At 41.4% G+C, this 11,317-nt stretch overlaps 1 protein-coding gene across 1 annotated transcript in view; it reads right to left on the reverse strand.

Annotated features, from left to right (window-relative positions):
* LOC143181139 (uncharacterized) overlaps positions 1 to 10,097 on the reverse strand; it is an 82,913-nt gene extending 72,816 nt beyond the window's left edge. The window contains exon 1 of the mRNA XM_076381394.1: positions 10,060 to 10,097. The gene's annotated coding sequence lies outside the window, so the exon portion shown is untranslated. The remainder of the gene's footprint in view (positions 1 to 10,059) is intronic.
* Between the last annotated feature and the right edge of the window lie 1,220 nt (positions 10,098 to 11,317).

Genomic DNA, 11,317 nt, shown 5'->3' on the forward strand with positions numbered 1-11,317 from the left:
TGACAATTGACTATTCCTTTTCATAATCCTCAAAATCGAAATAATTGAGCACAATGATTAATTAAAACACAAAGCTTAGTAAACAGTACCTACAGAAGGCAAATCACGCAACTGTATTACTTCAATTTTCTTGTAAAATATGTGTCGAACGAAAGTTGTTTGGCATCAAGAGGAACATATCAAAGGTAGCATACTCAAATTCAGATAATACAGTTTCGTGACTGACACTGTATATTTACTCCAACAGTGAACACAATTTTTACTCCAGTTCCCAAAAACACTAAATACTCCCTCTATCATCGAGTCCCGCTATTAATAATGTCATCGACAAAAGATAAAAAGAGGCATCAGAGTTTGGTGAGCACAATTCATCCCGAAGCGTCATAAAAGCGGACACAAAAAGAGGACGGTCGGATCACGGGTCGTAATCGTCGATTTTTGAGCGCATCGATCGGGACAATGGTCGAAGAGAGAGGGAACTCGGCCAAAAGACGAGACAGCGCATTATGGTATGCAGCTATGCAGTCAGGCACGTTATATGATTATTTTGTGCGACCAAGGCAAGGCCACCCTATGGCGAGGTGACAGGATCTCGCGTCTAACCCGTCGTCGTCGTCTCGTGGACCAGGAACCTTGCAGGAATTCCCGAAGAAGAGGGCCCGTTTAAAGAACCGAACACCGGTGCGTGCCCTCCCCCGTGGAAAGAGTATAAAACGACGAAAATGTGTCGCACAAAAGCCTCGAAAGGGGTCAAGCCGGGTCAACCGATGCGATTTGGTTTATGGCGCGAGCGAGAGCCTCCTCTTCTCTCGTATTATTGTATTTTCGTCGGTGATTTACGATAGGAACACCACTGACTTTCTGTTTCCCCTTTTTTAATCCCTTTTGCTTATTTCGGTCCTAACGAGACGAGCTTTTTCGGTAATGGTTTCCGTAGACAACTGTGTTTCGTCTTTTAGGCGCCTGATGATGGGAGCTCACGTTGTCTCTATGGATGTAAGCTTCTAAAGGGAAACGACCTATGTCACATTTTCATGAAATTGAAGTTGATGCTTTAATTGACATCTGGGGTATAGAATTCACGGTTTCAGAAAAAAGAAAGGGCATCGAAAGAATTTTTTTACTTAAAAATAAGGGTTTAAGAAGACACAAGTGCATAAGAGAGTATTTCAGCTGAAGCACTTTAAACGACAGTATCTCGAAAATAGAAACATGTGACTTAGGTTCTTTTGCTTTCCAACCACAGGCCTATGGTCTGATGGAGTACGTGGGATCTCAAGGATGTGAAGAGTGTGGACTAATGAAGATATCTGTGGAGCTTGAGGAAACTCTTACGGTCGATTTCTTCATCTCCACTTGAAGTTAACTGGAGATACAGGTACAGCGAGTTTCATCGATTCGCGACTCTTTAAGCTAACTACATCCCAAGGATCATCCAGTTAATTTAAACTAGAAGCTAACTGGAGATGAAGAAATCGATTAGCAATCTACTTATGCTGAGTTCCAATGATTTCTTACACAATCCTTCGAATTTAATTCTGAAATTGTTATAGATACTGAAGGTTCTTGTAATTTTAGAAATTTCATTCAACCCTCAATTTTATGGAATTATGTTGAATAACACAAGATCACCTAAAATCAAGCACTTCTCTTCCACCCTACAACCCCAGAGCCTCCCACAGACTGAAACACCAGAGCCCCAAAGAATTCCTGAAGTCGCTAATTGCAACGTCTAGGCCTTGCAGTCAGCGTTAAGTATCTGCTTACAGGTGTGTCTTGGCGAATTAGCCAAGCGACCGGATTCATTCCTTAGCGAGTTCGACGGAACGCCGCGATTAGTATTCGATCGTCGGCACCGACGCTGTTCGTGTTACGTAAAACCGATCGCGGGACGCATTCCAAGGCGTAATTATTAAACACAATGGTTGCATTGTTAACCATCTCGTCCTGGTGTAATTGCGCTATAATTGCGACTAACGCAGGATGTAATGACGCGCGCGAAATTCATTAGCTTAACAGAGGACTCGTTAACAGAGGACCAGTCGCGGTCAGCCTACTCGTTACTTTTCCCTTATTCCTTCGATGTTCGTGTTTATTAATAGTTTCTCGGCGATCTGGCGATCGAGGACGGTTCATCGACACCGACCACGCGAAAACTGGCCAACCATCCGCAAATGGAGACGTACAGTCGTCGATGAATTATTATCGACCAGTCGCGCGAGATCTAGCCTCGCAGCGATACGTCGCGAGACGAGCGTGAAACGCGAATAAATCTGGGAACAGACACGCGAAGGGGTTGCTTTTCAGCTCTTGCATGACTACTCGTCAACGCGCCTGTTTCCGCCAGGGACTCGGCGCTCATGCAGACTCGAGTGAGCCACTGTGCCGCTGAAAAGCCTCGGCGAACAAAGGGTCGTAAGTTCGCGAAACGAAAGTGCAGCCAGAGATTTGTTATCGATGCAAATTACGTGCCGCGGGTTAATTAATCGACATTTTACTGGTAGGTTACTGTGGGCTGATTTAGAGGCTGCGAGAGTGAGTTACGGGAAACTGTGTCCTACTGTTGTGGACAGAGATAATGTCGAGAGCGTGGTGGGATACAGAATGGCTGTGGTTAGCGATTACAAAACTGTTTGGAGATAGAGAAAGAGGAATTGAGACTTCACGTTTTGAGAGAATATAATTAACGTTATCCGCTTGATATAAGAGGCTTCTTTTGGAGTGGTCTTCACCTCGTGAAGATGTTGGAATGAAACATAGTATTAAAGCCGATAATAAACCTCGGGTAAGCTTCGACATAAATCGTGTAAGTAATGGTGGAAGACGAGGATGAATATTTCAAGGTATTTATTATTTAATGCCTCTTTTTTACGTCAGATTAAGATTACGAGGATGTACGTGTATGGGATATACTAGAGTGTTGTGTCAATGAAGATTTTATTACAGGAAGGAAGAAGCAATCCAATTATGCAATTCGGTCTTAGTAACACATGTGGATCAAACTTCTAAATACAGAACCAGATGAAAATGCTAATATTTCACTTTTTTCTAGAATCTGATTGCTTTTTGGAAATACCTATTACAAGTTCTTTCCATTTTCTAAAACCATTAAACTGTAATACTGTTATCTTCCATCGTACCTAGTCATTAATCATATTAAAAGCTTTTCCTTCTGATAAGTGCATTACACTTATAGGGATATTGGTTATTACTACCATGTTTTATAACTGCATGTCTCATACAATAGTAGCAAATGCAAGATCATCACTATAATGATAGACGATTACATGATGATGGTTTTCTATTCGCTAATACTGTGTGCAGCGTCTCTTTATTACATTATGTACATTGATTATTATAGTTGCACCGCATTAGGATCGCTACAATATAAGACACCTGTTAACTTCCTTTAAAAACCACTGAAAGATACTATTTAACGTAACTCTAACATCTACAATTTTGATTACATCAAAAAAGACATTAATAACCAAGATAACCTCAATTCCTCATCTTCCTCCTCCAGCAACCAAAACTCCAATAAATCATCTATCAACGTACAAGCACGAACTGGCCAAACGCATCCTGAATAAACCAAAGAAAAAAAGTCTGTAGAAAAGAAGAAGCTCAGAGGAAACGCTGAAACCAAGAGCAAACTCGATTTCATCGCAAAAGAAAAGCAGAAGGCACAAATCATTAGCAACACAAACTTTCGTAATAAAACTTGCTTGGAAGATAAAACTATATGAGAAGTTGCCTCAGCGTATCGTCTCCATAAGACGAACCATCCTACGCCCGATGAAACGCCAACCGTGAAAATTCCAGTCGGTGAATCGAGCGAGATCGAGCTGTCATCGAAGAAAAGGACATCCACGCGGCGAGTGAAAGCCGAATAAGCTCCATTTCATCGGAAAAAGTAGCAATCTCGAGCTCGTCGGTTGTAGCGCACACGATATCTCCCATTATCGATGGTACACTTGCAGCAATCTAATTTTGTCGAAGCGACGGAGATACAGTTAGATTTTATCATCGCCATATACGTGCGTCCGGAGCAGGGTGGCTGTCTCGTCCACGGATTAAACGTATGCTATTGCTCATCGACAAGCTATGATCTGACTAATATATTAAGCGAGCATATCGAGCAGGTTTCCCTAGCCCATCGTGGGCTGGTAAAAAGAATCGTGCAGAGACGCTTCAACGGAACTTTTTTTAGGAAGGTAAGTTGAAATGCAAAGGATTACTATGTGGATAGCATTCGAACTAAAATGTAGCAGATTATGCACAGGAATGACTCGTGGATTACGGTAACTAATGACTGCTTGTTTTTACGAGGCACGTCGGGTATTAACCTGCCAGGTATCATTGATCATCACTTGAGTGCACTTCCTAGGTGAAGTCCTTACACTTACGGAGTTTACTACCGGTTTCCTTTGCTAACAGGAATCGAGAAATTTAAGGTCGTTTTTGAAGGTGTTCCCATATGGTGTTTAAGTTTTTGAGAGTGGGAGAGTGAAGATGAAGGTGGATTATTAAATTTACTTTAGAAAAGCTCGTTTAGTAGAAAATGACTACGAAAAAAGTATTTCATAAATTTAATGAATTATTGCCTCTATTTCAGACTTCTTTTCTAGATTTTGATAGAAGTGAAATATGTTTCCACTCGCAATTAAAATATTTCCTAATTTTTTGCTTGTGCTTAAAATTCTTTTTAATTCATATATTTCCCGCCATACCATTCACTGCGTCTAGTTCGCAGAATTTCCCTCGCACAGAGGATTTTATAAATAAACCTCGAGAAGCCTTTCCCTTGAAACTCTATTTACGAGCACTTCCGACGGAACGGTCAATGGTAAAACATTGGCTTCCGTATTTTTAGCGCGCGCATGAATACACGTGGAAAGTTATTTGTCGAAATTCATACGAGTGAAAATCTATGTTTAGCGAAGTGAATGGAAAGTATGCCAAGACGAGGCACGCTTCTACAACCTATATACCTTGCAAGTTCAATTAAATTTCTACATAAATTCGTGTCATCCGCCATTGGGGAAACTGATAATGCTGGAACACCGTGCAGACATTCGTCATGCTTCATTGGTCTTGATACTGCACCATAATTGCAGCTTTCCTGATTTCTACTTTCTTTGTAATTATGTGTCGTTTCTAAGGATGTATCTTAAATCTTCATTTCATTTGAAATGCTGAATTATGTGCATACATTTTTCGAGTAGATACCCTTAGGAGATACTAAAACTATTAGAATAATTAAATGAATTAGTCGCAAGGTTTTATGGAAATTATCTAATTTTATAATATCTCATGTTTTTAGAATGCAATACATAAATAACTGAATTTTCTCTTTTCTTCGGGATTTATGAGCACAATACAATATACAGAAAGAAAGTAGGTAACACATACGTAGGTACTAGCAAATATGTTATTCAAGTTTCACGCAATATGTTACAAGAAATAACCAGTTTCAGGTAATGAAAATTAAATCCAGACACCTAGAACAGCTTATTACGTCAACCAGCGAACGTGTATACAAGCAAATTGGTATCAAAAGTTTGCCACCTGTTACGTATACTATTTCGCCCATTTCAATTTGCATTCCCGATATTTCAGCTGTATTATTCATAAGTTTGAAATTATCAATACGTAATCTAATCGATAACCAACAGACACCTCTACTACTGAAATATTGGTTCCGCTTCCTGCGCAGGTATCTATGCATTCCGTTGATTATGCAACCAGACATACAGCAGAACTAAAGAGAATCAAATCGATCTCCTTCCATCGTGGTAAATAAAAAAAGTCCACCACGACTGAATCCTGATTGCCACGAATACAGCTTTAATTCTATAGTGTCATAGCTATCTTTATCACTTTGTGAAATATAACTCTTCCAGTTATATTCGAAGCACAATATTATAGAATTTAGAGAATTTATAACATCGATAAACAGAGCAATTAATTATGTTAGTTGGCACCTATGAGCGTTTATGCAAACATGAATCAAACCCAAAAAAGTTCCCAAGTTTATATGGTTAAACATTCCTCGATTCTCAATCATAAAGAAAATTTAAGTATTTTCGGCGAAGGTCAGAATTTTATCGCCACAGTGGAGAATACCTAAGGCGATAAATTTATATTAACGAAATATCGTCAGGCACGTGAGAACCGTGAATTTTATTTCGCTCCGATAAAAAAGACTCGTGTTGGAATTCTCAAGCTGTTGCTTTTATCGGGAATGTCCTCATTTTCGATTACTAAGGGCTGCTCGAGAAATGAAGTTGTTAACTTGAAGACGACAGAGCTCGTTCGATAGAAGGTCAGTAATTCCTTGTGAAGGAACGCAACGACTGCTTTTGTAGTTTAATTGGACGGGAGAAAGGACGACGAACATGGAAATACGAGGATACTGTCGTTTTCAAACGTGCTTTACGAGTCCAAAGTGGAGCACCTCGTCAAGATAAAGAAAAGTGAATCGGTCGCTTATTTGGGGTTGTGGATTAACCGAACGGTTCCAATTAGTTCGATTCAGCCACTCGTTCAATATAAATAGCTATTTCATTAAGAAAGTATTCTTAATGTCCCGAGTCGAGCGATTTTCATCTCCCTTGAGGAAACGAGGATTACGATTCTGAAGGAAGAGACTATATCTTGCAGACGAGTCGCTAAAACGAAACCCGTTTTAAGGATTAACTCGTAATATGTATTTGATACGGAGGATATTTTTATTAATTGTCGAATTTATGAAATAATTCTTTAACATTTTATGACTTTCATAATAGAAAATAGTAATGTTTCGTACAACGTAGAGAAATTTATAGGATTCTAAAAGTAGATGAAGTCTGGCGGAATATAAAAGGAGTAACGAGAGGACAAGGAGGAAATCGATAAGTTGTCGCGCGAGTTTAAAGCGTAGCGTCGAAGATTGTCGGAGCACTGACCTTCCTTCCGGAAGTAATAAAACGACATCTAATTAGAAGAAGATCGAGATAAACCATGATCTAAGCTATCACGATCAGGAAGCTAACAGGAATATTAGCTTCCTGAATAATCATTTTGCAATATATTATCTACGTGGAGAAGTATTGAAGTTAACTACAATTAATATAAATGATGCGTAACGGAAACGCATCAATATTCAGTTATAAAGTGTATCAGTTCAGTTATAAACGTAATAAATGTGGTTGCTAATAGAAATTTATTACTGACAATCTATTCATAGTAAAGCCAAGCTTAGAATATTAATATTGAAATGGTTTCAATTATAATTTTGCATTGCATTGTCCCAAACCTATTGTCCAACTATTGTTTTACTTGAATCATATTACACTCGTAAATTATAATACTACTAACTAAATTACAAATCAATAAGTTATTTCACGTACGAATTTCAGTTACTTTATTGTCCACAGAATTTTACATTTCGCTTTCCTTGCTTCCCTAAAGTCTACATTTACGCTAACCAGAACCGTCAGTCGACCAAACTTTCAATCGTCAATTCCAGTTCCCGTCAAAGACGAAAATAACCAATCGAATTTGCACAAGTTTCCCAATCTACGCTCCATTTACTTCCCTACATTCTACATCCACAGAACCTAGTATTTCCAGGAAGGCTCGAAGCCACATCTCGTCGATACTACTTTCAGATAAATACCCAAATAATCAACCTGGCTCTTGCAAGAACCTCTATCTAACCACTCCCCATTCCCCTACCATCTACTCTCCTCTTAATCAGAGTAGCAACGAACTTCCAATAACCCAAAAACAATCAATCGAATTCCTACAAGACATAGAACACTATTGCACAGAAAATTCACAACTCCTCAGTTCATTAAACTCTACTCTTTAAATCATCCATGGATATTCCTCGTACTAAATATTCTACAAGACTTGAGTTAGCATGACCTCTACAACCCTCACTATCCTAGTCAATAGTTAATACTCCTCCCAGCCTAAATGACTGAAGTAACCCGACAAATTCCCCGCAAGAACCCGCCTATAGGTCCATCCCCATTCTCTCCAGTGCCTCAAATCCCTGTAAATCAGAATTGTCGAGGTGTTTGCCAGGCAATCTCGATCCTCTTGTTCCACGCGGCCCATTTGTTCCATTAAGGTGGGAGTCTTTGATTTTCAGTCGCGCTCAGCCCTTCGATCGTGTCTCAGCCGCTTATCCGCGCGTCGTACGCGACAATAACGGTTCCGCAGTCGCTTTATTGTCGCGCACTTATTGTCCGTCGCGTATCGCGGCTCGTAAACACTGTCCCGAGGCTGAAAGCATGCCTCGCGGGCAGGATTTCGTAATCGTTTTAGAGGTTACGCCTGAGGTTAGGCCCTCGAGACGAGAGCGAGAGGTTTTCCCGCTTCGACGAATCGCGCGGCCGTCGCGACGCATTGCGGACCTTCGAGTACACGCGAAAGGGATGCTCGAGGGGCAAACAGGGGGCAACGCTAACGATCCTCGACCGACGGTGAGTGACGGGACACGTCTCAAAGTGGAAAAACACGCGAAAAAAGCGTTGCCTCACGGTCGCCTCGGCTTTTGCGCCAAACAGAGCTAATTACCAGGGCTCTTATAGGGTAAACGTAACGGCGCTTCTGGCGCTGCTAAGTGGCCCGTAATATCTGTGGTCATAAGGCGAAACGGCATAAGTCACACAGTTTTATTTTCGAGGTGTGCATGGTTGGGAGCTTTGAGCATCGCTTCTGTGTTGCATCGCTACTGCACACTTCACATATTTAGTGGATTCTAGTTCTTTAAGGAGAAGTTCTCTTGTTTCTTCGGTTAAAAGTAGAAATTCTATCTTGTGGATTTTAGCTGTGTGAGATGTAAATATGAACTCGATTTCTTCTGGAAATATGACTGTTGTGTTACTGTACAGGTGCAAGTGTAAGCTTATCTTGGAGCAACGCTTGACAAATCTGTTCATAGAAAGTAATTAACTAATTCACAGCGCAACACTCCTTAACGATACCTTTCTTTTAATAATTTCTATTAGAAAGTACTAGCTAACACTGCAGTCTATGAAATGACGAAATAAGAATTGATGACTAGCTTTCAGTGGGAACGATATAAAACATTGAAATTAATTATAATAAAATTCCACTTATACAACACTGCAGTATCTGAATTTTCTATTGCCCTAAACTATCCAACAAAAATTTGCTGTGATTTCGATGGCAACAAAAATTTGGAGTCAAAGAAGCTGAACTCTTAAAATAAAAACAGAAAGAAAATGAAGTGCATATTAAAAATTGTTGATCTGTAAAAATTAATTACTATTCGCTCTACTACCCCTGAATACTATCATTGTCCCACCATCAAGCTAAAATTCCTGACCAATCACAAACAACGAGACCACTTTACTACGTCCCAGGACATCAACAGTATATATGTACACAACATGTCGCTTCCCCAGACCTCTCAAGTCCCATTCATCCACTAAACACAATAAACACCGCAGAGGCATTAGCTAATGACACCACCGAAACCCTACAGAACCCACGAGACCAACCCAAAATTCGTGCCAATGCCTGCCGCGAACGAAATCAGAAGCGAGACGCGAGGACTCCGTTTCCAAGTCCACCCACGTTTCGCCAAGGGGCGGGCGCGCCACGAGCCAAAGCTAAGCATCCCAACAACCAAAATCACCACAGTATTTCTTTCCTATAAACTCCCACTGATATCTCAGTGAAAAACACGCTCCTAAGATCAACTCATACCTGGTACCTTACAGTACTATTACAAACAATAATGAAACTTATACAAAGCAAGACGTTTTAAAAAGCTATAAATAATAATAAAACACACAGTGTCTCCTCGATCCAAGCTTCACGATACCCTGGTATCCCCCTGAAACTATGATTTCATAAAACCTAACCTTCCTTTCACAGAAAACAAATCGATCTTGCCAGCGTTTAAATTTGAAAACAGAGTACCTCATGCTCCGAGTGTCTAATAAGTCTAATTAATTCCAAGTACCAAAGTTTGCCTCAAGACAGACACTGCACACTGAACATCGTAATGATCTCATGGTAAAGGAATACAGTACTCACCGGTGCTGAAGCGTGGCGCGATCAACGTCGAACCATAGTCTTCGCCGATCAGGATGCAAACGGGACCGCTGGAGGAGTCCAGTGATAGTAGGGACAGGGTAGCGAGGATCTTCAGTCTTTTTCTCCGCAAGGCACAAGTGTCACCACACCGAGTCACGTCGTTGCACAGGGGCGCGCGGAGGGGCGTCGCGTCGCGTGGACCGCGACCTCGGTCCGCGAGGTGTCAACGCGTATTCGAAAAGGAAAACACCGGGAATCGTCGGGGAGTGGAATGGAACGTGAGCTTCGATCGATGTCCGTGCGCAGACTGCCCGCACCTCGCTGCTGCCGGGCGTTCGTCATGTTGCGGTCTCTCCCTCTCTTGCTCCCTCCTTCGACCCCCCCACCAGCAGGCTGTCTCGCTCGTCCCGGCTGAGCGTCGCGCCCGCGCGCACCGTTTCCCCCCAAAAACGAAACAGCCACTCGATCTCGACGCGTTTTCATCCACGACCCCGTGCATCGAACGTTTTCCCCCCCGTTTTCCGCAAATTCGCACACCGCGGACGCGCAGAGTCCCGCGAGCCTCCACCGTGTCGCGCGCAGACGGGCCGCGCAGCGGGATGCGCGCGCAACCGATTCGACTTTTTCCCGCCGCGCGCGCAGCCGCGCGAAGAGGCGCCGGTTTTTGAGTGGCGGCGGGGGAGTTTGAGCGGAGGGCATGGACGCGTTGGCGGAAACTGGGAATTCGGGGGCTTGAGCGGTTGCTGGTTGAATGTTCTTGTGTGAGGGATTTGTAGGGGGTAACTTTTGAGAGGTTAGGTTCAGGGAGAGTTGGAGGAACTAGAAGAGAATACGTTAAATAAAATTTAGTAATATTGAATATACTTTTTCATTGATGTTTTGTTAAAGTAGAGTGGTGTCGATTAGTTTGGTACAAATATTCCTTTATTTTATGCTTGTGTTTGTGTTTTGTCGAGTTTTCTAGAGTTGCTTTTGTATTTTTCTAATTGTTGGGTTTTGTGTGAAATTGGAAGGAAAGGTATATATACTTCAGGGTTGGGAGTTGATTGAATTGTCAAGAAGTTCAAGGGAGCTTTGGGAGTTTGATATTAATTTTTGATGCTTCGGAATTTCGAAGGATGAAATATTATCTTCTCTAGAATTAAAAAAAGAATTCCATATATTTTCTAAAAAATAGCTTCAGAAGTTATTTAAAATTTTTAACTTTTGCACATACATTTATTGCGTCTATACCTCCTTCTCCTTTTTCATATTTTCT

This window comes from Calliopsis andreniformis, chromosome 6, assembly GCF_051401765.1.
Source record: "Calliopsis andreniformis isolate RMS-2024a chromosome 6, iyCalAndr_principal, whole genome shotgun sequence".
Taxonomy (NCBI): domain Eukaryota; kingdom Metazoa; phylum Arthropoda; class Insecta; order Hymenoptera; family Andrenidae; genus Calliopsis; species Calliopsis andreniformis.